Below are 27,086 nucleotides of genomic sequence, written 5' to 3'. Positions count from 1 at the left end.
CCTTAGTCTATAGAAGGCCAGCTCCATTCCTCAAAGGGGAACATCACAATGGTTGGGAGAGATTAACAATTTTTATATTGCAAGCAAATAACATACATAAGAAAAGAGGTGCTTATCACATAAATTGGACTTTATCCTTTGATATATTAAATGGCCCAATTAATACACAACTTCAAAGTCTAGGAAACATGGCAAGAAAGTAGAAAGTGTCCACATCTGCAGTGTCTGTCGAGCCTTCTTATAAATCAATACACATATCAATAATATGATGTAATTATCAATATTCATGTGTTTAGTCTCATTTAATTTATTATCTTATTAGTTACAATGTGAAAGACATTATCCAGGCCTTTATAGCATTTTGAGAGTTACAAACATTGATTTACCCTTGTGCTCTTTGGGTTCCCTTTCCTCTTTACTCCTCCATGACCTTTCTCATAATTATGTGTAGTGCATTTACATTAACATATATAGAGAGAGCTAGATGTAAATATATAGAGATTCTCATTATCTCCAATTCCAGACAGCCCAGAAATTTTGAAATGGCTGCTAACTGGTGTTTGGTTACCGGTTTTTGGCCCTTATCTTGACAACATCCCTTAGTTTCTGTTGCTTCTAATTAATTAGGATTGTATTTTTATAGGAACCAGTGACATTTAAAGATGTGGCTGTGGATCTCACCCAGGAGGAATGGCAGCAAATGAAACCTGCTGAGAGGAACTTGTACCAGGATGTGATGCTGGAGAACTATAGCAACCTTGTCATAGTGGGTAAGGGTAGTTTTATAGTTAACACAGAATTCCTTTCCCTTTCTAAAACTTGTGGAGACATGAGTTTGCCAGATGAGCCTAGCCCTCCCTTTCTTTACATGATATTTTTCTGCCAAGATGGTTAGGGTAAAGACTGATTTACAAATACTTTGTTGGGGCTGGGGTTGTGGCTCAGCTGTAGAGCGCTCACCTAGAACGTGTGAAGCCTTGGGTTTGATCCTCAGCACCATGTAAAAATAAATAAATAAAATAAAGATATTTTTTTAAAAAATAATTTATGTCATTCTGAAAGCTCTCATCCTTTTGAAGCCCTCAAGACTCAGCCCAAGACATTATATGGTTGTCTCCAGCAGTAACATCCACTCTCTTTGCTGTTTCACATGATAGGTTTTCAAGTCACCAAACCAGATGTGATTTTCAAGTTGGAACAAGGAGAGGAGCCATGGGTGATAGAAGAAGAAATGTTTTGGAGGCATTCTCCAGGTGAATAAGTTAAAAGTAGACCTAAGTGAGAAAGCCACATGACAGTTGTTCATCAAATGGTTGCTACTGTTATACATTTTCCAAGATTTTTCTAAAGGTCCCTGTTGTCTAGAGTGACAAATAGTATGAGCGCCTTGCATTGTTGTGACACTTCTGGGTATTATTCTTCCCATATTGGGCACTGTCTTCCCTTTTTCAAATTTTAGAGGACCAGGGTTAGTAGTCCCGTCTGATTTCAGGATACCAAACCTCCCTAATTCATTTTCAACTTCCTTTCAGGATTGTTGTCGTCTGTGGTCCTTGGACTCTCTCTCCTTTATGTTCGTCATTTTGTTTTCTTATGCATTCAGTATTTTGTGGATGTATAGTATTTTTAAAACATGTTTATCCCACAATTAGATTTCTTTAGTTTCTTCTTTCCATTTTGAAGAGCTTAAAAGTTGTGTTTTGTAACAGTTGTTATATTTCCCACTAAAATTCATAATCCTTATAATCCCATGGTTTAGAAATATATTTGTAGTTTAGAAATCCCACAGGATTAACTTTCAGCACATTAACTTTTTACCATCTTTAAAATAAAGTTTTCTATTCCTGCTTTACAGGAATAGAAATTTAATTTAATTTTTGATAGTATAGTATATGGTTGGTTAAAAAATAAAAATAATCCAAAAGATATATTGAAAAGTAAATTTTCCTTACCCTTAGCACTTAGTCCCTTCCTTTCATCAGTTGTATACAGTTCATTTTTGAGTGTTGTCCTGGCTAGTCTGTTTTTTGGTTTTGTTTTTGGTATGAGGGATTAAACCCAGGGGCACTGAACCACTGAGCCACATCCCCAGCTGTTTTTTGTTTTTTATTTTGAGACAGGGTCTCACTAAGTTGCTCAGAGCCTTGCTGAGTTGCTGAGGCTGGCTTTGAACATGGAATCCTCCAGCCTCACCCTCCCCAGCCACTAGGATTATAGGCATATGCCACTGTTCCCAGCTGTCCAGGCTATTCTTGATGGATTATTGTACCATATGAGTAGTTTTAGACTTAACTTGTGCTTCCCGATATAAACCTGTAGAATTTTAATGAGCTTATGCTAGATATATGAATTAACTTTCATCATGTTGACTTTTTGCCATCTTTATAATGAAGTTTTCTCTGCAAAACTGTTGTGTGTTTGTGTATATCTACTTTTGTGTCATTCAGAAGGGGAGCTTTGAAAGTTTTTGCTTTGTAGCATGGTACATTTCTCTTTAAGCTTACCTATGTGTTAGACAAGAGAACAAGAAGCTCTATTTAAGAATTGAAAAGAAAGTTATAAAACCATCTTTGTTTACAGATGATAGGATTGTATTTATTAGGAAAAAGAGAAACAACTGAGAAAGTGCAACAAATAGAGAATCCAGTTATGTGGTAAGATATCAAATTAACAAAAATTGGTAGCTTTTATATATGCTTTAGCCAAGAAGATACAAAAGAAAGGAAACCATATTTATAGTAGTGACATTAAGGATGAAATAACTATTCTGGGCATGGACAAGAAACAGTATATAAAACAAAGTCCTTCCCTCATGGACCTGGAGTTTCTGAGGGCCAGGTATGAGACTTAGTGGTAGAGTGCTTGCCTGGCATGCATAAGGTCTTAGGTTCAATTCCCAGCGCTGCAAAAACAAATAAAGAAATAGAGTTCCTGAGATTTTTAACATAAGAAAATACCTTTTTAATTTTTGATTGATAATTGGACATTTCTATTTATTTATTTATTTTTTGTGGTATTGGAGATTGAATCCAGGGGTGTTTTACCATCGACTTACGTTCCTAGCCTTTCCTCTTTATTTTTATTTTGAGAAGTGGTGTGGCTAAGTTACTTAGGGCTTCACTAAGTTGTTGAGGTTGGCCTAGATCTTGCAGTCCTGCCTCAGCCTCTGGAGTTGCTGGGATTACAAGTGTGCATCTCCTTGCCCTATGCTATATCTTGCACCATGCTTTTTTCTCCAATACGTGGTTCCCTGACAATGTTAGAGAATTTTCTTGCTCCCCACATTTTACTGTTGCTTGAAGAAGCAGTGTGATAATTTCCTGTAAAATACCACTTTTTCCCCCCTTGCATATTCATAGGTTTGTTTTGTTTTTCTTGAAATTTTAGAATTTTATGAGTCTGTGTCTTTGTATTGATCAGTCAGGATTAATTTTTCCTTTCAATTTATGGATTATGTTTTTTGTTTCTTACAGCATCATTGTTTAGACTTGATGCTGAGTCCTTTTGTTCATTATTAAATGAGGGTACTTTCTCCTGCATCTACTATTTATAGAAGGATAATATGGAAAATTATTGGAGAAATTGCTCTGAGCTAGTAGCAAGCCACTTTATCTCACACTGCCGTCCTTATCATACAATGTTTTGTGATGAGTGTTGGTTTACCCTTTCCCACAGATCAAAGAGAGATTATTGTTTCATGCTTCCTTTAGAACTCAGTGTCTCTTCTATCCTCCTATGCAGGTATAATGTTTACTTGCATCTCCTTATTCAAATTCTGCCTTCCCTAACATTTGTCAGGGCCAGTTGGATTCATTGTGTTGCAGTCAGTATAACTGGATCTCATTGTTACAAAGGCTGTACCTCTGTTTTTTGAGAACTCTGTCTCCTGCACTTACCGTCCTGAGATAAGAAACAACAGCCACTATCTCTGAGTTTCTTCTCTACCTCAACTAGTCTATTCTCTGTTCCTGTATTCTGGAACTGGAATTTATCTGCCCCTTTTTGGGGAGAAGGGAGTCATGGAAATTGAACCTAGTGGCACTCTACCATTAGCTACACCCCCAGTTCTATTTATTTATTTATTTACTTGCTTGCTTGCTTGCTTGTTTTTGGTATCTGGGATTGAACTCAGTGACACCCAACCACTGAGTGATATCCTCAGCCCTATTTTTGTTTTTTATTTAGAGACAGGGTCTCACTCTGTTGCCTGGCACCTCACCATTGCTGAGGCCAGCTTTGAACTTGTGATCCTCCTATCTCAGCTTCCTGAGTTGCTGGGATTATAGGTGTGTGTACCATGTCCAACTTTAGCTGCCTTTTAGTTTTATTGAAAATACATTTTCTGGGGCTGGGGATGTGGCTCAAGCGGTAGCGCGCTCGCCTGGCATGCGTGCGGCCCGGGTTTGATCCTCAGCACCACATACCAACAAAGATGTTGTGTCCGCCGAAAACTGAAAAATAAATATTAAAATTCTCTCTCTCTCTCTCTCTCTCTCTCTCTCTCTCTCTCTCTCAAAAAAAAAAGAAAAAGAAAATACATTTTCTGCTTCTTAATGTCTGCAGAGTAGAGAGGAGATGGAGATGTTTAATTACACCATATTGAAATAAAACATCCCCCATGCTATATTTGATTCTGTGGCTCACCCTTTTTGGAAATATCTTTCTTCTTTAATCCTCTCTAAAGGATTAATATTTTTTCTTGGTTTCTGTTCATTGTTTATTTCTGTCTTTTTTTTTATGAAGAGTCCATAACTCCTTTTTGAGTCACATCACGTCTCCCAAAACAGTTCAAATTGGCATTTTTCCTCTCTGTACCTTCATGATGTATCTGTATTCTTCTCATTAACTCATTTTTAACTCCAATAATGACAGTATTAGAATATGTATCTTTTATATTTCCAAAATTGTAGACCTCTTCACATCTTTGCTTTTAATTATGAGTGCTCTTACCTTTCCAGGTTCTAGCAGTTATTAAATGTTGAACTTAGTTTCCAATAAATGGTCTTCTATCTTGCCTAACTCTAAACTAACATTCTATTTCCTCTCTATCAGGATATTTGAATACATGTACTCTCTCTTATATGTTTCCCCATTTTGATGTCCAATAATACATAAATTACCAAGAGAAAAGCCTGTGTTTTATTCCTGAAAATGATTCATGAGTTGATTGTGATAGAACTGTATTTGGATAGATTTTTATTATTGTGTTTAAAGATTTACCTACATTAATTTACTGTGGTATGCAGAATGAAAAAAAAAAAGACTTGTGAGGATAATGTGATAGGTGACCTAATCAAAAGTAATAAGATAATGCCAAACTTGTTTCATCTATAACCTCTGTCCCCCAACCCTCTGTTTTGTTTTTGAGTTGGGGGTTTTACTATGTTCTCAAGCTGATCTCTAACTTGTAATTTTGGTGATATAGAGGCACTTCTTCCTCTTAAAAGTTTGTTGTGATTTTTTTATTATAATAATTAGAAAAATTTTTACCCATATAAAACAACATAATGACAAAAGTAAGCCCTCTACTCCTACACAAAGAAATGGCCATTTTGAACAACCAAAAATAAAAATTAAAAAAAAAAAAAGAAATGGCCACCATTAACTCACTTTTGGAAAATTATTGATGGATATGAATGTATATATAAGACTTTAAATACACAGCAGTCTCTCTATATGAAGCTATGTGGGCATTTTTACTGTGTTCTATATATATCTGTATTTGTGAGTTGAACCTGATGTGCATAATCATGGGTGATTATTTTACTGGCTGCCTAGTTTTGTTTTTTAATTATTTATTTAGTTGTCAATAGATCTTTATATATGCAGTGTTGAGAATCAAACCCTTTTCTTCACAGGCAAGTGCTCTACCACTGAGTTACAACCCAGCCCTGCCTGCCTAGTTTTCTATTATTTAGAGACACCATACTTTATCTAGCTACTCCTTTCATAACTATTTATATTGTTACTTGTTTTTCTTTCTTGAGAATGATGGTATGTTGATTATAGTATATTTATTCACTTATCTTCTTAGAGGTATAACTGCCAGGTCAAAGATTATATACATTTTAAATATTGATAAATATAGCTAAGCTGTTATCTGTAAAAACTTTCCCCCTCAATGTCCATGAGAATCCTATTTTCAAAACCCTTGCTCACACCAAGTTTTGTTAATCTTTTTATACTTTGGTAATCCAATAAGGAAAAAAAGTACATTTTTGAGATAACATTTTTTTTATTGGTACTGGGGATTGAACCCAGGGGTACTTCACTAGTAAATTTGATCCCCAGCACCTTTTATTTTATTTTATTTTGAAACAGGATCTGGCTAAGTGTCCCAGGCTCTCCTCAAACTTTTGATCCACTTGCCTCAATTTCCCATGTCCCTAGGATTTATGAATGTGTGCCAATGTGCAATTAGTAAATTACTAATTGTCATAAGCAGAATAATGGTCTTTCAAAGATGTATACATGTTTCATCTGTGGAAACTTTCAATATGTTATCTTAAGTGACAAAAGGGATTTCGTAGATATGATTAAGAATCTTTTGCTGGGCTTGGTGGTGCACATCTGTAATCCCAGGGAGCTGAGGTTGATTTTAGGGGCTAGAAATTAAGAGATTATTGCCTGGCATACCTTGATTTTAGCCCTCTGAAACTCATCTTAGATTTCTTACTATAGGAGTCTAGATAATAATTTTTTGTCATTTAAGTCACTATCTGTGGCAACTTCCTTGAGCAGCATAGGGAATTGACACAGAAACTCAAACTTTACTCAATTTTAATTTCCAAAACAAAAACAAAAAAAAAACTAATTGTGAAAGACCTAAGTAATCTCATTCTATTTGGGACCTCATTTTGCTCTGAAACTTAACCTCTGACCTACTGCAGTCCTAAAATCAGGAAAATACCACAGAAAAGCTCTGTGGAAACAGTTCTCGGAAAAGCCACAGATGGTGATCACCTAAAATAGGCCAAGATATTGAAATATCTGAAATTCCAGATGGCCCCCACCTAGGTGTGGTGACCAATATCTAAACTACAAGCCCTGCAGCTTGGCAGTAACCCCCTTGTGATATCCTCATGGTTTAAACCAATCAATTTTAAGTGTGTCAACCCCTTGGACTAACCAATAATTCTTTCCAGATTCTTTCCCGCCACTTGATATGCTAATCATGTTTTAGAGTTGTTGTTTGATTTTCCCGAAGTGTGTGATGATTTGCTAATAGATGCTCTGATGTATGTGGGGGTACATGCCTTCTCCAAACAATGTATAAAACTGCTGCAAACCCTGGGCTCGGGGCCTCTCAGCATCACCAGTTGCTGTGTGTGTGCACAGAGGACCGAGCTAGTGAAGCCATATTTAAAGTTAGGTAGTCAGTGTAGATAGGTAAATCAGATCTAATATTGAGTAAGATCCAAAATGGAGGCCGTGTATCCTACTATCATATAAGATGAGTTATATGATTCTTCTCAAAGTTCAGGAGCCAGTGAAACTGCCTATAATAGAAACCCTATTCTGTGGTTATGCACATATAGCCAGTAACTCTGAGAGTGGTACCATCAATAGAGCCTTAATTCCCTAGGTTACCATATAGAGTACAGTACTGCTGTGAATCTTGGGATCATAGAAATCAGTTCACTAACTCTAACTCTAATCCTCACCCCTGACCCTAACCCTAACCATAACCGTAACAATCACACCTTAACCCTAACCCTGCAGTTAGCATTAACATTGTTGAGCTACATTACCTATAATTCTTAGGGTAGTAGTTCCTTGGATTCTATGCAGTTAGGTGACAGTTTTGAATATTGCATTGTCCACAGTCTTGTGGTCCTTGAAGCTTTCAGGTGTTCCTGAAATGAGTGGTGAAATTGCTAGACTACATTACCCACCATCCCACATGGACATGTTTCCCAGAATCTCTGCAATGTTCAATCAAAGTGTGAGACTACCTACCCATAATCTTTGGGTAGGAATTTCCCCAGATCCTCTATATTGAGAAGGTAAATCCAAGGAATACATTGCCCACAATTGTAAGGGTTAAGACCCTTCAAGTGTCCATCAGTGAGCACTTAATTTGGACTAATTTAACTGCTCAATGATGGCCATTTTTTAATGCACAAGTTTCCTAGTAATCCATACAGTCATCTGGCAAATTACAAGACAACATTCACCACAATACTTAGTGAGGTAGTTCCCAGGATCCTCCATAGTAAGAGGGTGATTCCAAGGACTACAAAATCCACAATGCTATGATACTGTATGCTCCCAAATTTTCCTGCTATGTGATAAATTGCAAATATTTATTGCCCACAGTCCTACATGGACAAATTTCCCAGAATTCTCTAAAGTGGGCAGGGAAATTTTGGGATTATATTACCCACAGTTCTTAGGGAGGAAGTTTCCAGAATCCTCTACAGCAAGAGGGAAATTCCAATGACTAACTTGCCAACTATTGTAAGGGGCAGAAACTGCCATGGTTGCCCATCAGTGACCAGTCAAATTGAATTGCAGTGCCCATGATCCTTTGTGAATAAGTTTTTGAGGAATCACTGCAGTTTGCAGTCAAAACTTGGGACTATATTATCCACAATCCTGGGAAGTTCCCAGGATCCTCAACAGTGAGGGGCATTCCAAGGACTACATTTTCCACAATCACAAGGGGTAGTAAGCACCAAGATTATCTAATGGGCAGTCAAATAGGACTATAGTGCCCACAATAATTTTTAACAAGTTTCCTGGGAATCTCTGAAGCAAGCAAATAAATTTTGGAAATGTATTACCTCCAATTCCAAAGAGGTAGGAAGGTCCCAGAATCCCCCATGTTGAGTGGTTAAACCCACAACTAAATTAACCATAATTTAGTTATCCATAATTATCTATAATTTTCTAAAAAGAAAGACCCCAAAATTCCTCATTGTGAGACCACTTTACCCACAATCCTAATATGGGCAGAAATTGCTAAGAATCCCTAAGTGATCAGGTAAAACTTGGGACTGCATTACCTACAATCCTAATGGGAGAAAGTTTCCAAGATCCTTTGTCATGAGTGGTAAATCCAGGAATGTATCACGTACAGACTAAAGTATAGGAACTCCTAATACCCTAATGTGGGCCAGCTAAACCAGGGACTACACTACCCACAATCCCAAGAAAAAAGGGAAGCTCCCAGCATTACCAATGCTTATCAAGGAAAAATGGGGGCATGTTATTCATAAATCTTGGAACTATATTACCTAAGGGAAAGATGTTCCAGGAACCCCTAGGCCTGTGGTAAACCTAATAGTGTATTTAAATCTTTATGGGGGAGGAATCTTACAGAATCCTCCAGTGAGTGATAAACCTAAGACAGCATTACCCATAATCCTCACTGGGGAAAGTAACAAGTCCACAGGAAAAAAAGTTTCCACAAGTCCCCCACTTTGTAATACGTGGGACTACATGACCCACAATTCTATGGAACAGGAAGTTCCCAGAATTCTTTACATGGAGAGGACAAATCATGGGACTACATTACCCAAAATCCTTAGGAAGGAGGCTCCCATAATACCCAGCAGTGGGCAGGCAATTTGGGCTACATTACCCATAATCCTCCCTTGAGACCCTGCTGCTATCAGGGAAAAACCTGGGACATGACCGATAGTACTAAAATGGAGGAAGTGGGATACTGGGAATTTCCTCCATTTTAGGATTATGGGTAATAGTATCCCCCTCCCCTTCTGAAGTGGTTATGCTAGAACTATAATACCCACAATTATATGGGCTCAAAGCACCCAGGATTCCCCAAAGTAAGTAGTAAATCTGAAATTATATTACCAATAATTCTTAGGGAAGAGTCTCCCAGGACAGCCATCAGTGAGTAAACAAATAATGGAACTTTAATTCCCAGAATTCTATGAAGGCACATTTCCTGGGATCTCTTGAGCAGTCAAAATTTGGGATTACATATCCCAAAAAACTAAGGGGTAAAATGGCTCCCAGAATACCCAGCAGTGAGCAAGCAAATGTTGCAACTACATTACCCATAATCCTAAGCAGAGGAAGTTCCCAGGATTTCTGCATGAAGAAGACAAATTATGAGACTACATTACCCACAATTCAAACAAGGAGAAAGCTCCCACAATTCCCCACAGTTAGCATAAATTATGTGACTACATTACCCACAATTCCGAGGGGGAGGAAGTTCCCAGAGTTCCTCAAAGTGAGTGGTATGCTCATGACTACTTCACCCATCATCTTCAGGGAAGGAGGCACCCAAACACCCAAAATACCAAGTGGTGAGTGGAGAAATACTGGGACTATGTTACCCATAATACTAAAGAGGAGGAAGTTTCTAGGTTCCTTTGCACAAAGAGGACAAATCATGGGACTACATTACCCACAATTCTATTGGGTGAAATTCCCAGAGCTGCCCAAAGTAAGTGGTATGCTATTTACTACTTCACCCATTGTCCTTATGGAAAAAGGCTCACAGAATACCCAGTTGTGAATGGCAAATGCTGAGACTACGTTAGTTATTCATGATTCTAAGGAGGGGAAGTTCCCAGAATTCTTTGCTCAGAGAGGCTAAATCATGGGACTACAATACCTACAAGTCCACAGGAAAGGAAGCTTCCACAAGTCCCCCACTGTGTAATTCATGAGACTACATAACCCACAATTCTATGGTGCAGGAAGTTCCCAGAATTCTTTACATGGGGAGGGCAAATCATGGGACTACATTACACAAAATCCTCAGGGAGGAGGCTCCCAGAATACTCAGCAGTAGGCAGGTAATTTGTACTACATTACCCATAATCCCAGGAGGGAGGAAGTTTCCAACATCCTCTGCACAGAGCCAATAAATCATGAAACTGCATTACCCACAACTCTAACAGGGGAGGAATCTCCCTCAATTCTCTATAGTTGGAATAAAATATGGGATTATATTACCCACCATTCCATGTGAGTTGGTAGGAGGAATTACCCAGAATTCCTCAACCTGAGCCATAAACTTCTTAATACTTCACCCACAATATTTGAGGAGGGCCTCCCACAATACCAAGCTAAGAGCAGGAAATGTTGGGACTACATTATCCATAATCCTAAGGGGAAGAAGATTGATCATAATGTGTATCATGCTGAGACTTCATTGCTCCCTGGTTTGACTCTCTATCTTAACACCATAAGTTATATAATGGGAAGATCTAAGTCTTTCCCAGAAAGCAGATAGGACTGTGGACTTAAATGATGGGTAAATGAAACAGTCCAGTGACAATTGGGTCCCTAAAGTTGGTCCAATGTACACATGTAAGGGTCCGGCGAAACGTCGGAGAAGGAAAGACCACACGAGACTAGCTTCATGCAATGGCAAGGGGGATTTTTATTAGGGATCCGTTCCAACGCGTTGGGACTCTGTGCTCACTCAAGAAGGGAGAGCAGCCCAGAGCCCAGAGCAGAGGTCAAGTAGAGCTTAAGTACACTTTTTGGAGAGGGTGGGGGGCTTTGCATACATCAGAACAAATCATCAAGAGGCGCGGGGAAATTGAACAACAATTCTGATACATGATTAGTCCATTCATTGGCGGGAACAGTTTGGGTAGGGGTGATTGGTCACTTCCAAGTGGGGCACACATTCAAACTGATTGGTCCTGGGGCCTGGATGCCTACGTGCCATGTTACCTGGAGCCCTTAGCTATTAAACAACCAGGGAATCAATGGAGATATTTACTGAGCAGCTCCCGCATTGTCCTAACAACTTTACAGACATTACAGGTTCCGGGGATAGCAGGGGAATTGTTTACTTTTTAGCCCAGGCCTTGCAATCTAGAAGCTTTACAGTGCCCTAGTCTTTTACACTTTAACTCAGACTTTTGCAGCTTAGAATCAGCTTAGAAATTTTACCCTTACACACAGATGCTCAAGACACTTCCATTTTTTAATCTGATTCCAACATTCCACCTCCTACCACACTGGTTCTGGTTTCCTTATCTCTAATTGACAAGACTGGATCAAAAACATAATCTTCAAATGTGTTGAAGTTTCAATGATTTGTTCATTTGGAACCCCTGCAGGAATAGTTTAACTTCCAAGACCATTATTTCTAACTGATAATGTGTGTTTCTGTAGGGAGCATGACTTCGGCAACTTCACCTATCGTTTTAAAATGCGACCCCAAAAGTTTGGAAATCCGGACATTAACAGTGGAAAGGCTGCTGGAGCCACTGGTTACACAGGTAAGGGATGCTTTTCAATACTCGCTACATGTTTAGGGTTCTATTATGATTCCATCATAATCATCCAAAGAAGTGAAAAATCCTTAAAAGAGAATAAATCATGCTAATACTGATTACTGAATATATATTATTTCCTGAACCATGGCCTGTCTCATTACTCTATATATGATTTGAAGTGGCTTTTAAAAGCTATTTGTATGATTTTTGAAATTAAGTTGATGAGATAATTGAAGAGGGAGGGCCTTGGTGAAGGGGGCCCTCATTTGCTGTAATGAATTCAAAGTCTAAATAAACCATCCCTTGCTCAATTTCAGACACTAATGCACAGGTAGGAAAAACGATTGACTATATATATATATATGTATTAATATATATATATATATATACCTGGTTGTACTGAAGGGCTCCTGTTACACAATGCAACCCTAACCCTAACCCTAAAACTAACCCAACCCAACCTAGGGAGTTGGGGACAACACTCAGTATGGAATAGTGGAATGAATCTGATCAATTTTTTTTCTGTGTATACATATGAACATACCACAGTAAATTTCATCTTCATGTGTATCCATAATGTATAATTAAAAAAATTTTAAAAACTACAAATATGTATAAGATCAGTAGAGCACAAGAAAGAGAACACAGGGATGAAGCAGGGGAGATAAAGTGGAAGTACTGTTGTGTGCTCAGTGTCCTGTATGCATCTTCAATTTGTATATCTGTTTCCTTTTTTATTTCTGGATAGTTTCCTGTAATTATTTCATTCAGCAGATTACTCATTCCCTTGGTTTGAATCTCTGTACCTTCTTCTATCCCGATGACTCGTAAGTTTGGTTTTTTTATGTTATCCAATAACTCTTGGATGTTTTTCTCGTGATTTTTTACCAGCCTTTCTGAGTTGGCTAGGCTCTTTTCAAGTTGATATATTTTGTCTTCATTATCTGACGTTCTGGCTTCTACTTGCTCCACTCTGTTAGTGATACTCTCAATTGAGTTTTTAATTTGGTTTATCATTTCCTTCATTTCTAGAATTATTGTTTGATTATTTTTTATAATCTCTATCTCCTGATAAAGATGCTTAACTTCTTCTTTTATCTGTTTATGTAATTCATTCTCAATGTGTTCTTTCGCTGCTTGAATTTGCTGTCTTGTATCCTCTTTAAGGTTCCATTCCATCTGTCTAAGGTGTTCCTTGAGTTCTTTATATGACCATTTTTCTGATGACTCTAGTCCTCCTGAATATTTAGGCTGTCCTGCATTTTTTGTACTCCTTTTTTTCCTTGCTTTTTGAAGCTGCTCATGTTACTTCTTGTTCTGTTTGACTGCTGAGTTACTTTTTACTCCTATAAATTTATTTGATGCTTGGGAGGAAAGGTATTAGAAGGGAAGGGAAGAAGTCACTAAAGAGAATGAGAGTAAGCAGGTAGAATTCAAGGAAGGGGGGATAAGAGAAATGAAAAGACAAAAGAAGAAAAAAATAGGAAATAAAAAAAGAAAAAAAATTAAAAAAAAACCAAAATAATAAAAAAATTTAAAATTAAAATTAGAAGAAAAAAAATTTTAAAAAAATTGTAAAAAAAAATTTTAAGAAACAACAAGAAAGAAAAATGAAAATGAAAGAAAAACCCAAATAAAAAAAAGAGAAAAGAAAAAAAGAAAACAAACTAATAAATGCAGTCTTAGAGTTTGATTAACTTCTCTTCCAGTAGGTGGCGCTGTGCTTACCAGGCCAAGTTTCTCCTGTCAATACACAGGAACCAATCACTGTGCAGCAGCTCCTCCTAGACTGGGCGAGTCTCCAATCCTTAGTGCCTAGGGCCTCCTCTTGGAGTTTCCTCCTGCTCTCTCTCAGCTTAGGTTTCTCACATGTTGGCTGTGGTCTCCGTCATCATGTCATTACTCCCAGGGAATTTAATTTAAATGTGCCGGCAGCTGGCTCAAGCACTGTGAATCCAGTGAATTCTACCCCAACCATATGACTGAAAATGGGAGAAGGATATTATTCCAAAGGAAATTTCTGGAATTGTTATAAAGAGTAAATTGATACTGAGTGACTGACCAAATATACAAACAAAAGAGGCAAATGGCGCATTTAAGGAGCAGAGTAATTAAGAAGGAGGACTCTAAATCACACTGGAACTAAATTGTAAAGTAGGAAATGCTTCAACCTCTGCAACTTCTGTTCTCCTGAGCTGAAGGGAATAGTGGTACTAAGAGCCTGAAGTCATTGGAGAATTTGGTGGCATGGTCCCCATTGAGACCTAGCACAGACAGGGAGTACAGTTGCAGTTCATAAAAGTGAACTGTACTATTATTAGTTTTCTGCCTCCTCCCTTCTTTGTAGCATGAATTCTTCCCTTTATTGCTTTCAATGATAATTCACATTCAACTATTGAATGTTAATCTTCCATACATTTGATTCAAGTGGGTTATGAACTCCCATTTTTTACCCCAAATACAAGTTGCAGAATCACATCGGTTACACATCCACATTTTTATATAATACCATATTAATGACTGTTGTATTCTGCTACCTTTCCTATCCCCTACTATCCCCTCTCCCCTTCCCTCTCATCTTCCCTCTCTACCCCATCTGCTGTTGTTTAATTCTCTCCCTTTTTTTTTTAGCTTCTTTAATATGTGAATTGTTACTATTCAACTACTTGGAGACATTTGGCCATTGTCTTTTTATATGTATTTCCACTTCATATTTTTTTCTCTTTTCATTTTGAAACCAAAATTATTCATAATTAGACTATACAACCTTTTCTCACATGTCCATGAGACAGTTTCATTTTTAAGTTTATAATCTTTTCTCTCCAGTCTTTAGATGTAGTGTTAGATTATCTTCAGTTCACTTTCCCTTTCTTCTATTGACTTTAAACTTTAAAAGTTTCATTCTTATTTCAGAATTTCATTGCTAAAAGTTTACTTTTAAATTTTTTCTGTTTCTCTGCTGAGATTCCCCATCATTCATATGATCACACTTCCTTCTAAGTCCTTGAATATATTTGCAATGGCTGCTGTAAGATTTGGATCTGCCATTTCTAACATCTCTGTCATCCCAGGATCTATTTCTATTGCTTGTCTTTTTTGTTTTCTTAAATTTAGTTTTTATAGGTTTTTCAATGTTAGTATTTAAGTTTTAGACATTGTTTTATTTCTCAAAATAGTGATGCCTTTTGTTCAGGCAAGCATATATATTACTTATTGATATCCTTGAATTTTTAGGGTTTTAATTTTACTTTTACATCAGTCTCTGCTGGGCTTGCATTTTGTAAATACACACTGTGATTTCATCCAGAGAAAGAAAGGCTATACATATTAATCTTTTTTTTCACAATTACATAATGAAGTTGGCAAACCAACTATTGTGCAACTATCAACTATAAAAGACAACCCATATTTCTTTTTTGAAGCAAAAGTCAAGATCTAAGTATGTCATATCAGCAGATTAAAAAGATAAACAATAGCATCATTTCAACTGTATTCAAACATCACATTTTTCTCCTAAAGAAGAATGGGTTAATAATTATAAACTTTAGCTATGTGACTGCAGAGAATTTGCTTAAACTTCTTAATCCTTGTTTCCTAATCTGTACTTTTAGCTAAGAACAACATATCATGAATCTCAACAGTTCAAGACAGCTGAATAGAGGTACCCAAACCTAACTACTCTTCTGAAAGAACCAAAGAACAGAGTACAGCTGTATTTTTAGGTGAGTGATCATGGGATAACACTGGAAATTGGCAGGAGAAAATGGAAACCTTGTCAGAGTTTCACGATATTATTACAGGCATCTGATTTTCTAGATGGAACCCCAAAAGCACAAGAAACAAAGCAAGTATTGACAAATAGGATTGCATAAAACTAAAAAGTTTCTCTGTAATAAAGGAAACAACAAAGTGAAGAGGCAATCTACAGAATGAGAAAAAGAGTTCTTTGCCAACTATTCATGTGACAGAGGGTTAAAATACAGAATATATAAAGAACCTAACAACAAAAAGCAAGCAAGCAAACAATCTGAATAGACAGTTCTTAAAAGGAGATACACAAATTGCCAATATTAAGCACTCAATGTCTTTAGTCATCAGGGAAATACAAATCAAAACTATAATGAGGTATCATCTCACCCCAATTAGAACTGTTATTATTAAAAACAAAAAGTAAAAACTCAGAACAAAAATTAACAAATGCTGGCAAGGACGTGCAGAAAAACAGAAGTCTTATACACTGTTGGTGAGAATGTAAATTAGTAAAGCCACTATGGAAAACAGTATGGAAGTTCCTCAAAAACTAAAAAATAAAACTACCATTTTAATCAGCTATCTCATTTTTGGGTATATATTCAAAGGATATGAAGTCAGCATACAAAAGAGATAACTTCATATCCATGTTTATTGCAGTACTATTCATATTCATTCTCTCTCTATTTCTCTCTCTCTCTCTCTCTCTCTCTCTCTCTCTCTCTCTCTCTCTCTCCAAACACACACACAATGGAGTGTTATTCGGTCATACAGATAAATGAAATTCTGTCATTGTCAGTGAAATGAATGAAACTGGAGGACATGTTGGTAAAATAAGTCAGACAAAGAAAGAGATGACATTTTTTTTCCTCTAATATGTAGAAACTTACCAAAAAAAGTAAATAGTGATTATGAGGGACTAGGAAGAGTACAGAGGGAGAAATGATGGAGGAAGAAGAGTGGGTGGATATGATCAAGGAAAACTGTATGCATGTATGTAAATTCCATACCAATCCTCACTAATGTGTAAAATTAATAGGTGGTAATAAATACCTAAAAGTGTTACCAAACCCTAAACAAACAAAAAATAAAACTAAATACATAGATATAACACACACCACCAAAACACAAAAAGGAAAACCCAAAAGAACAATATATTATGCTCTGTTAATTATTAAAAATGTTCCAGTACTTAGGATATTATCAATATGTGGTGAATATTAAATGACAGTAAGGGGAAATATGTGAAAATAATATAAAAATCTAGTAATATAAAATTAAAGAAAATAGCTCTTTGATTATTCTGATAGCTAAAGCAGGGTTTGGAAAATTGCCTGGTACAATTTCCATCTGTTTGATCACTTTCTGTCTTTTAAATACAGAAACCATAGACAGAAAATTTAAGAAACCATTTTGATTGAATATAGCATTTATCTTCATGTAGCATTGCTTGACTCAGGATGGAGAATAACACAAATATATCTGTTGAGATCACAAGTGTTACACTCCTTGATGGTAAGACACACCCCATTCTGAATGCATGTGGAATATTCTGGTTTTCTCCTTTACTAGAAAATCTGGCATTTCAACAGAGATTGTTTGCAATTTGCAGCTTAACAACTAAGAAAAAAGTGTGACACATTTAATATAAAAATAGTGACAATTGCTCTTTACTAAGGCTTTCATTGTGCTGGTCCTTCTCAAATATTTCACATGACACATTATCTATGGGTTCCTTTATGGTTCCTTTACAATTTCCTTTTTATAGATGAGGAAACTTAGGCAATGCTTGGCAAAAGTTACAGCATCACTAAAAGATGAGATATAAAATAGAATTAGATCTGATTAATTCAAAGTCTAATCAACCACTTCACAGGCTTCTTGCTCACTCTCTATTTTCAGCAAACTATTAGATTTCTATAATGAGACAGTGTTCTTAATTATTGGTCCTATTGAATAACTTTTGTATAAATATTATATTCTTCTTCATCCTCTATTCTCCAATTAACTTTATTTACATGACTTAACACAAATTTTAATGTAGCTTCTTTGTGGTTTTTTAACATATGTGTTCTTTAGCAGGATATCCAGTATCTAATGATATATAATCTCTAGGCAAGAAGTATTGAAAAACATTCAAACAAACATATGGTACCATTGCTGAGACCAAAAGATATAAATAGCATACAGAAACCTATTAATCATTAATCAAAGAATGCTAATTCTTATTGAACATGTAAATTATTCATATATGTTTGTTTAGAGAAAGTGCTTTATTTGTAAATAAGAAGTTTCTATCATATATTTTTTTCCTGCTTATTTTGGATTTTTTTGATATTAGGAATTGAACTCAGAGGTGCTTACCCACTGAGCCAATCTCTACCCCTATTTATTTATTTATTTATTTATTTATTTATTTTATTTTTTTTTGAGGTAGTCTCCTTAAAATGCTTAGGGTCTTGCTAAGTTGCTGAGGCTGGAATTTGAATTTGTAATCCTTCTTTCTCAGCGTCCCAAGCCACTGGGATTATAGGTGTGCACCAAAATATTTTTGTAATACTATCCAAAAGCAAATGACTTTTTAGTTAGAAATTACCAGCATGATTTAAATTATAGAACCAGAACTTTTCTGACTTTAAGTAAACAAGATAAAATTGTTTGCCTTTGTTCTATTACCCTTCACTCAACAATACAGTAATTACTGAGCATCTACTACATGATTGGCACTGTTTCAACTTATACTTTCTTAGTATATTTTAATAATAAATAAATTAAAGGTAACAATTCAATTTATGAGTAAATGTTAACTGAACATCTGAAAGAAAAAAACTTGGGCCAATTAGATATAGAAAGCAGTTTAGCAAATATAACATTTCTATGGGGAAAAAATGTATATGGTTTTCAATTATATGACAATTTTTATAATGCATTAAAATTACACTTGTTGAATTATTGTGTTTTGGGGGGAATTATTCCAAATATCCCTTTGTGTTCTCTGTTTATATTGACATTAAGACCTAAAAGTAATAAATATTCATAACAATGACTAAATATAAACAGTACACTAAAATTCTGCACTGTTCTAAAATATCAGCAGCCGCTTACAAGGTAAGTAAATGTTGCATTCTGGAAAATAAAAATAAAAACAGTAATTGCCCAAGCTAATTACTAAACTAAAATGCTAAAACTTTGATTATGTGTTGGAAAGGAAATATTTCTCTTACACTACCAGGTGTTTATTTATTATCTTAATACTAAACTCAACAGTGAACACAACAAAAGATTAAATAATTTTAAAAACCTTCAAGCAGTATTCACCAAACTTCATATTAACCTCATTAAAATTATCAAAATTTACTTTACATAACTACAATGTAATATTGCTTAAGGAACAAATATATACAGGAAATTATTTTTACTGGTAATTTTGAATGTTTAGGACATCATGATTTTTGCAGTGTTTTCACAATTGCATAATCCATCTCCCCAAATATAGTGAATATAAGCTCACTGAAGTTAGACATAATGGATAATATTAATTATCTCTCACCTTCTCCCACCTACATATGTGTTTTGGGCTTATTACTATATCCCCGTTGAGCTGCACTTTTCCTACTTTAATGTATCAGATAGTATAGCAGATAACTGTAGCGATTATTTAGCTGCTCAGCCATGTTGACAAGGCATAGTTCCAAAAGTTACAAAGGGCCATGAAGATCAGGCAGCAGAGAATGGAAAGCCAAGCCTGTTCCTGCTTTCTCCCTACCCAGGACCCTGGTCAGAGGGGCTGCAGGGTGCTTGAGAGAAGAATGTGAGTTAAATATGATTCTTGAAATTGCTTAGCCTCCAAGGTGATGAAGAGACTGTGGCTCCCACAGGCAGTGTCTCTTGTATTCTTGTACTCTCCTTAATGTCACCATTCAGACTCTTCAGATATGAGAACTGCGGCATGGATTCCCTCATCCACTTCCCACAGTCTCTAAGCAGAAAGTGGCAAAGCGCACAAACAAGTTCCATGTCTGCCATAAACCCTGTCTCGCCACACTGCAGGCTCCAGAAGCTACTACTGGTAGCCTTGGTTTGATGATGGCTCCATGAAAGTTTGTTGGCTTAAAAGTAGCTGTTTAGCCAGGTGCAATGGTGCACACCTATAATCCTAGCCACTCAGAAGGCTAAGGCAGGAGGATGCCAAATTCAAGGCCAGCACAGGCAGTTTAGTAAGACCCTGTCTCAAAATATAAAGGGTGGGGATGTAGCTTAGTGTTAGCATGCCCCTGTGCCCAATCCCCAGTGCTACCCCCCCACTCCTCAACACACCCACATAAGTGTTTAAAGAACTTAGACTTTCAGGAAAGAACCTTTAGAAAGAAAGTGTTGCCTTTCTATCTGCCCACTTAGCCAGGCCCTACTAAATGAGATTAATTTTAGCAATAGAATTTCTGTTTACTACACTCCAGGTTTCCCTTAAGCCTGTGAGTCAGGTCAGATAGAGCAACCATCTGGTACTCTCCCTGAGTGTGGCTTCCGCTAACCAGCAGATACGAGGGGAATGGCAGCATCACCAGACCAGCCTGGGGAAGCCTCTGTGAGTTCAGATTGTGTTCAGGGAAACATCCAGGAACCAATGTCTGGGATCTCAGCTGGGCTTAGGATCTTGAGAAAGAGGTAAAAGACCTGAAAGTTTCAGGAGAACAGAATCCTGGAAAAGCTCCAGTCCCTACCTGACCCTATAACTATCCCTTGTCCTGGATCTGCTGAAGTAGACACATGCCGGTCCCCCAGCTAACCCTGGTACCACCCCAGTTGTCCCATCTGTACCTTTAACCAATTCAGCTTTGAGCCTCTCTATGAGTCAGGTCCTTGCTCAGCCATGATAAGAAGATGATTGGCTGCATGTGCCAGGGCTTTGTGACCCGCTGGCAGGGCTCCTCCAGCCCCTCAGAACCCTTCATCCCTGCTTTTACATATCGCCTCCATGCAACCCCAGAACAACCTGGATGTGTGAGCCAAGGGGGGAAAGGGTAGCAATTTTGCAGATTTTCCAAACAGGTGACTTCAGCCCCCCTGGGCCTGGGCTGGAAGGGGTAGCCCAGTGACAATGGGCATAGCCCCACCTCAGGAGCAGACACGTTTTGGCAGGCTTTGCAGAACTCTCTCCTCTGATCCCACAGCATCTGTTCTGGTTTCCCTGGCTGGTAAGATGACATCTACAGAGAAGACGTGGGAAATGTGGAACTGGGGAAGGATCGTGGTCAGAGATGCAGCTTTAAGAAGCTCAAATAGCTGTTCTAGATACAAGGGGCAGATAAAAGCACAATTTTATAGTGTGTCTCCCTTCTGGATTGGCCGTTCCATAGTCTCAGAGGCTCTAAGCTGACAGTGTGTCAGACACCGGCTTCTCAAACAAGTCCCCTTGGATTCTCACTGTATTCCCAGTGATGCTGAAAGCACTTAGCAAATGCTGCATACCAGGTGCTGTGCTCAGTGCTTTGTATGCATGGCTCACTTAGTCCCCAAAATAGCTCTATGATGTGGGAATTGTCACCGTCTCCATTTTATAGATGAAGAAACTGAGGCCTAAAATCAAACAGGACACAGTAGAGCCAGGAGTTGAACCTAAGTGGTCTGATGATGATCCAGACCTCTAAATGCACAGACATTTTGAAGCTGGCTGGTGGCATGCCAGCCACCACCTACAGTTCTGGAGTACCTGTATGCCTTTGCTAGCCACACAGGGTGGAGGTGGTGACATGGGATCTGCCATGGGTTCTCCAGGGCCCAACTAGAATAGGGCTAAACTTGGGGTAAAGAGAGCCCTAGAGAATTAGGGAAGTTTGAGGGGCCCTACATTGTCTTTAGGACATATTTGTGGAAGATAGATTTTATAATTAGATCTCTGAAATTAGATCTAGGCTGCTGCTAAGATCATTCAATATTAGAATGTGAGATTTCAGAGTTATGCAAATTTTTTGACCATCTTTAAGATTTAGGAATAGAACTGCCTAAATAAGTGCCGCCTTGGTGTCTGGGAGGGAACTCTTCTGACTATGAAATATCAAGATTTGGTTTTTGATAACCATTTTCAAGCTCTCAGTCTACAGCAGCTCCCCTCTCGCAGTGAGAACCATAGCAGCCTTTCCTTGCTGGTGACTACACCATAAGCCTGATGGTCCTAGCCCAGGAAGTGACTTAGCAAAGTCACCAGATTAAACCCCCTCAACTTTCGGTTTGCTCCATCTCCAGACCTACTAGCAGGAGTCATGTCCCTGTACAGCAGGCTTTTTTCAAAGTCAACATCTTACCTTGATCCTTAAATAGGGTTTCCAGCCAACCTGGAGGGTGTCATGCTATAACCCAGTCAGGAGCTCCTCCTACTCTTGATGGTCACCATGTACCATTGGTGAGAGTGGAAACATAGAGACAGGAGTGGAAGGCCCAGCCTTTAAGACACGGCCTGCCTGATCTTGGTAGTTCCCTACCATTCTTTCAGGGAGGTGAAGAGCTCTTGGTAACAAGTGTGGGTTTTTTGTTGTTTTTTGTTTTGTTTTGTTTTGGCAGAGGGCAAGTGTTGTTTTGTTTTGTTTTTTGGTACCAGAGATTGAACCCAGGGATGCTTAGCCACTGAGCCACTTTTAATTTTGAGACAGGGTCCTGCTAAGTTGCTTAGAGCCTCATTAAGTTGCTGAGGCTGGTTTTGAACTTGCAATCCTCCTGCCTCAGCCTCCCAAGCCACCAAGATTACAGGCATGCGCCACTGCACCTGGCAACAAGTGTGTTTTTTCAGATACATGGGCAAGTGCTTTCTGTACCTCTGCCAAGCAACTGCCCTTATTTGAGTCCAGGCCCATGTCAATGCCCAATTCAAAAGGCGATCAGAATCTGGACCAGTTTATGAGTTCAACTTGTGGCTTTAGTTTAGTCCAGTCCAAAATATTAGAGCAGACTTCATACCCAGACCACTCCAGCTGGCCCAGCTCTGAGAGAACATGTGGACCAGGAAACTCAACTGGAGTTTGAGACTCAGTGCACTCAACCCCCTTCCCTGACACCACTGGGTCTTGGTAGAAACCAGCTTCTTCTCTGGGGAGCCAGATCAAAGTTAGGGGCTTTCCTTTTGCTAAATTGAGCTAGGGAAAAGGGTTTGGTGGATTTGGGAAGGGGTTAAAGGAGTCTTTGTTCAGGACCAGAGTGCCACCTGCTGGTCATGTTTAGTTCCATGCACAAGGCCAAACCCAGGAAAGAGAAACTAAAAGGGCACTGCCCTCCCTAGTGAGACAAGAGGTGAGGAAGCAGGAAGGCTGGTTTCTTCATAAAGCTCCAGAAAGTGTGACAGAGGGTCATTTTAGAGATCCTGGGGTGCTTTAGAAAAGTCTCTTGAGTCAAGATGGACCCCAACCAGGGCAGAAAGTAGCACCACCTGTGAGAGCAAACCTGAGCCAGTCCTGAGTCCAGACAATGGCTCTAGTCTTAGTAACAGCTGCCCCCCCTTCCCCCAAACCCTATGGGGGTAAAGCATGACTGACTAGTAGACCTAAAAGGGGTAGTCTCTTTCAGCTCCCTTCTTTCAGGCACTGTGGCCACTTTGGGACCCTAGATTCAGACTGATCAAAGGTGATCTATGCCCTCCCATCATCAAGCATTGACAAAACTGGGAGTTTCTGGCCAACCCAAGAAGACCTGAGCATTTTCCAAATAGCTATGTAGCTCTTGGTAACTCCTGATAGCAGGTTCTTCATCTGTGTTCTACACTCCAGGGAAACTGATGATTTTTCCTTGGTACCAAGAAGGAAGATGGCTAACACATACCTCTAGGGAGAGGGCAAAACGGCCCAGAATCCCCACCTATACCACTGCAACATAGGCCAGTAAATCCCAGCTAAGCCCATGTATCCAGTGAGGGCTGAGGTTCTAATGACTGGCTGTACATCAAAATTACCTGGAGTGTGAGCATAATATGTATATACCTATTATACATACACACATCTACACTAACATTTATTATACACATGTGAACACACACATTTGGGCTGCTTCTATCAAGGAGCCTTTGAGATGTATTCAATCCCAGAGAGCCCACACTCAGGTGGGAGTATCTTTGAGGCTCAAATAATTTCAGTCAAAATCCACAGCACAACCTTGTACTAGGACCACTGCCTGTGCTTTTCTTCAATAATCAAAGGGGCAGATTCTCCTACTGGTAATCCCAGCAACATCCAAGTATCATCAAGATTGGGTTAAAAAAAACATTTGCTGAGATTTGATGAAATTCGTAGTTTTTTGGAAGCTTGGCAACCCTTTTCAGCCAAAAGTTGTTTTTGGCAGTCTCTGATTAGAGATACTTGAATAGGAAACAAACCATACAGACAGATCTAAGAACTACTTTATTGTGTCGGGTTTCAAGGAGCTAGCACAAACCATGTTTGATTTAGAGGTCCAAATTCATCTATCAATATAGGAAAAAACAGAGTGAAACCTAAAAATTCAAACTGTTACTGCAAACGAATGCTTCAACCTAGAAGAACAAAATTTGGTGAGACAAGTTGGATTGGTGTACTGATAAAGACCACCAAGTATGATCAAGATTGGGTGAAAAACATTTGCTGAGATTTCAGGAAACTCATAGTTTTTTGGATGCTAGGCAACCCCTTTCAGACGAAAGTGGTTTTCGTCAGACACTGCTTAGGGCTACTTGAATAGGAAACAAACCATACAGAGAGAACTGAGAACTAATTTATTGTGTGAAGGTTCAAGGAGCTAGAACAAACCGTGTTTGATTTAGAGTTCCAAATTCATCTATCAATATAGGAGAAAACAGAGTGAAACCTAAAATTCTAAAAGTTACTGTAAATGAATGCTTCAACTTGGAAGAACAAAATTGGTGAGCCATGTGGGATTGCTGTACTGATCATTACCACCAAGTATGATCAAGATTAGGTGAAAAGCATTTGCTTAGATTTCAGGAAATTCCTAGTGTTTTGGAAGCTAGGCAACACTTTTCAGCCAAAAGTGGTTTTCGGTAGTCTCTGCTTAGGGCTACTTGAATAGGAAACAAAACATATAGAAAGAACTAAGAACTACTTTATTGTGTCAAGTTTTAAGGAGCTACCACAAACCGTGTTTGATTTAGAGTTCCAAATTCATCTATCAATATAGGAGAAAACAGAGTGAAACCTAAAAATTCAAACTGTTACTGCAAAGGAATGCTTCACCCTAGAAGAACAAAAATTTGTGAGGCAAGTGGGATTCATGTACTGATCATGACCACCAAGTATGACCAAGATGGGGTGAACAACATTTGCTGAGATTTCAGGAAATTCGTAGTTTTTTGGAAGCTAGGAAACCCCTTTCAAAAGTAAGTGGTTTTCGTCAGTCTCTGCTTAGGGCTACTTGAATAGGAAACAAACCACACAGACAGAACTGAGAACTAATTTATTGTGTCAAGTTTCAAGGAGCTAGCACAAACCGTGGTTGATTTAGAGGTCCAAATTCATCGATCAATATAGGAGAAAACAGAGTGAATCCTAAAAGTTCAAACTGTTACTGCAAACGAATGCTTGAAGCTATAACAACAAAATTTGGTGAGCCACATAGGATTGTTGTCCTGATCATTACCATCAAGCAGTATCAAGAATGGGTGAAAAGCATTTGCTGAGATTTCAGGAAATTCGTAGTTTTTTGGAAGCTAGGCAACCCTTTTCAGGAAAAAGTGGTTTTCGTCAGTCTCTGCTTAGGGCTACTTGAATAGGAAACAAACCATATAGACAGTACTTAGAACTACTTTATTGCGTCAAGTTTCAAGGAGCTAGCACAAACCTTGTTTGATTTAGAGGTCCATATTCACCTATCAATATAGGAGAAAAAGAGTGAAATGTAAGAATTCATACTGTTACTGCAAATGAATGCTTCAACCTAGAACAACAAAATTTGGTGAGCCAAGTGGGATTGGTATACTGATCACTACCACCAAGTATGATCAAGATTGGGTGAAAAGCATTTGCTGAGATTTCAGGAAATTCGTAGTTTATTGGAAGCTAGGCAACGCCTTTGAGCCGAAAGTGTTTTTCGTCATTCTCTGCTTAGGGCTACTTGAATAGGAAACAAACCATATAGAGAGAACTGAGAACTACTTTATTGTGTCAAGTTTCAAGGAGGTGGCACAAATTGTGTTTGATTTAGAGGTCCAAATTCATCTATCAATATAAGAGAAAACACAGTGAAACCTAAAAGTTCAAACTGTTACTGCAAACGAATGCTTCAAACTAGAAGAACAAAAATTGGTGAGCCAAGTTGGATTGGTGTACTGATAATGACCACCCAGCATGACCAGGATTGGGTGAAAAACATTTGCTGAGATTTCAGGAAACGTGTAGTTTTTTGGATGCTAGGCAACCCGTTTCAGATGAAAGTGGTTTTCGTCAGTCTCTGCTTAGGGCTACTTGAATACAAAACAAACCATACAGAGAGAACTGAGAACTACTTTATTGTGTCAGGTTTCAAGGAGCTAGCACAAACCATGTTTGAATTAGAGGTCCAAATACATCTATGAATATAGAAGAAAACAGAGTGAAACCTAAAAATTCAACCTGTTACTGCAAACGGATGCTTAAGCCTAGAAGAACGAAATTTGCTGAGCCAAGTCAGATTGGTATAGTGATGATTACCACCAAGTATCTTCATGGTTGGGTGAAAAACATTTGCTGAGATTTCAGGAAATTCGTAGTTTTTTGGAAGCTAGGCAACGCCTTTCAAACTTAAGTGGTTTTCTTCAGTCACCGCTTAAGGTTACTTGAATAGGAAACAAACCATTCAGACAGAATTTAGCACTACTTTATTGTGTCTAGTTTCAAGGAGCAAGCACAAACCGTGTTTGATTTAGAGTTCCAAATTCATCTATCAATATAGGAGAAAACAGAGTGAAACCTAAAATTTCAAACTGTTACTGCGAACGAATGCTTCAACCTAGAAGAACGAAATTTGGTGAGCCATGTGGGATTGGTGTACTGATCATTACCACCAAGTATAATCAAGATTGGGTGAAAAACATTAGCTGAGATTTCAGGAAATTCGTAGGTTTTTGAAAGCTAGGCAACCCCTTTTAGCCGAAAGTGGTATTCGTCAGTC

The sequence above is a fragment of the Spermophilus citellus genome (genome assembly GCF_964194105.1).
Source record: "Spermophilus citellus genome assembly, contig: SCAFFOLD_39, whole genome shotgun sequence".
Taxonomy (NCBI): domain Eukaryota; kingdom Metazoa; phylum Chordata; class Mammalia; order Rodentia; family Sciuridae; genus Spermophilus; species Spermophilus citellus.
Note: the sequence above shows the minus strand (reverse complement) of the source record.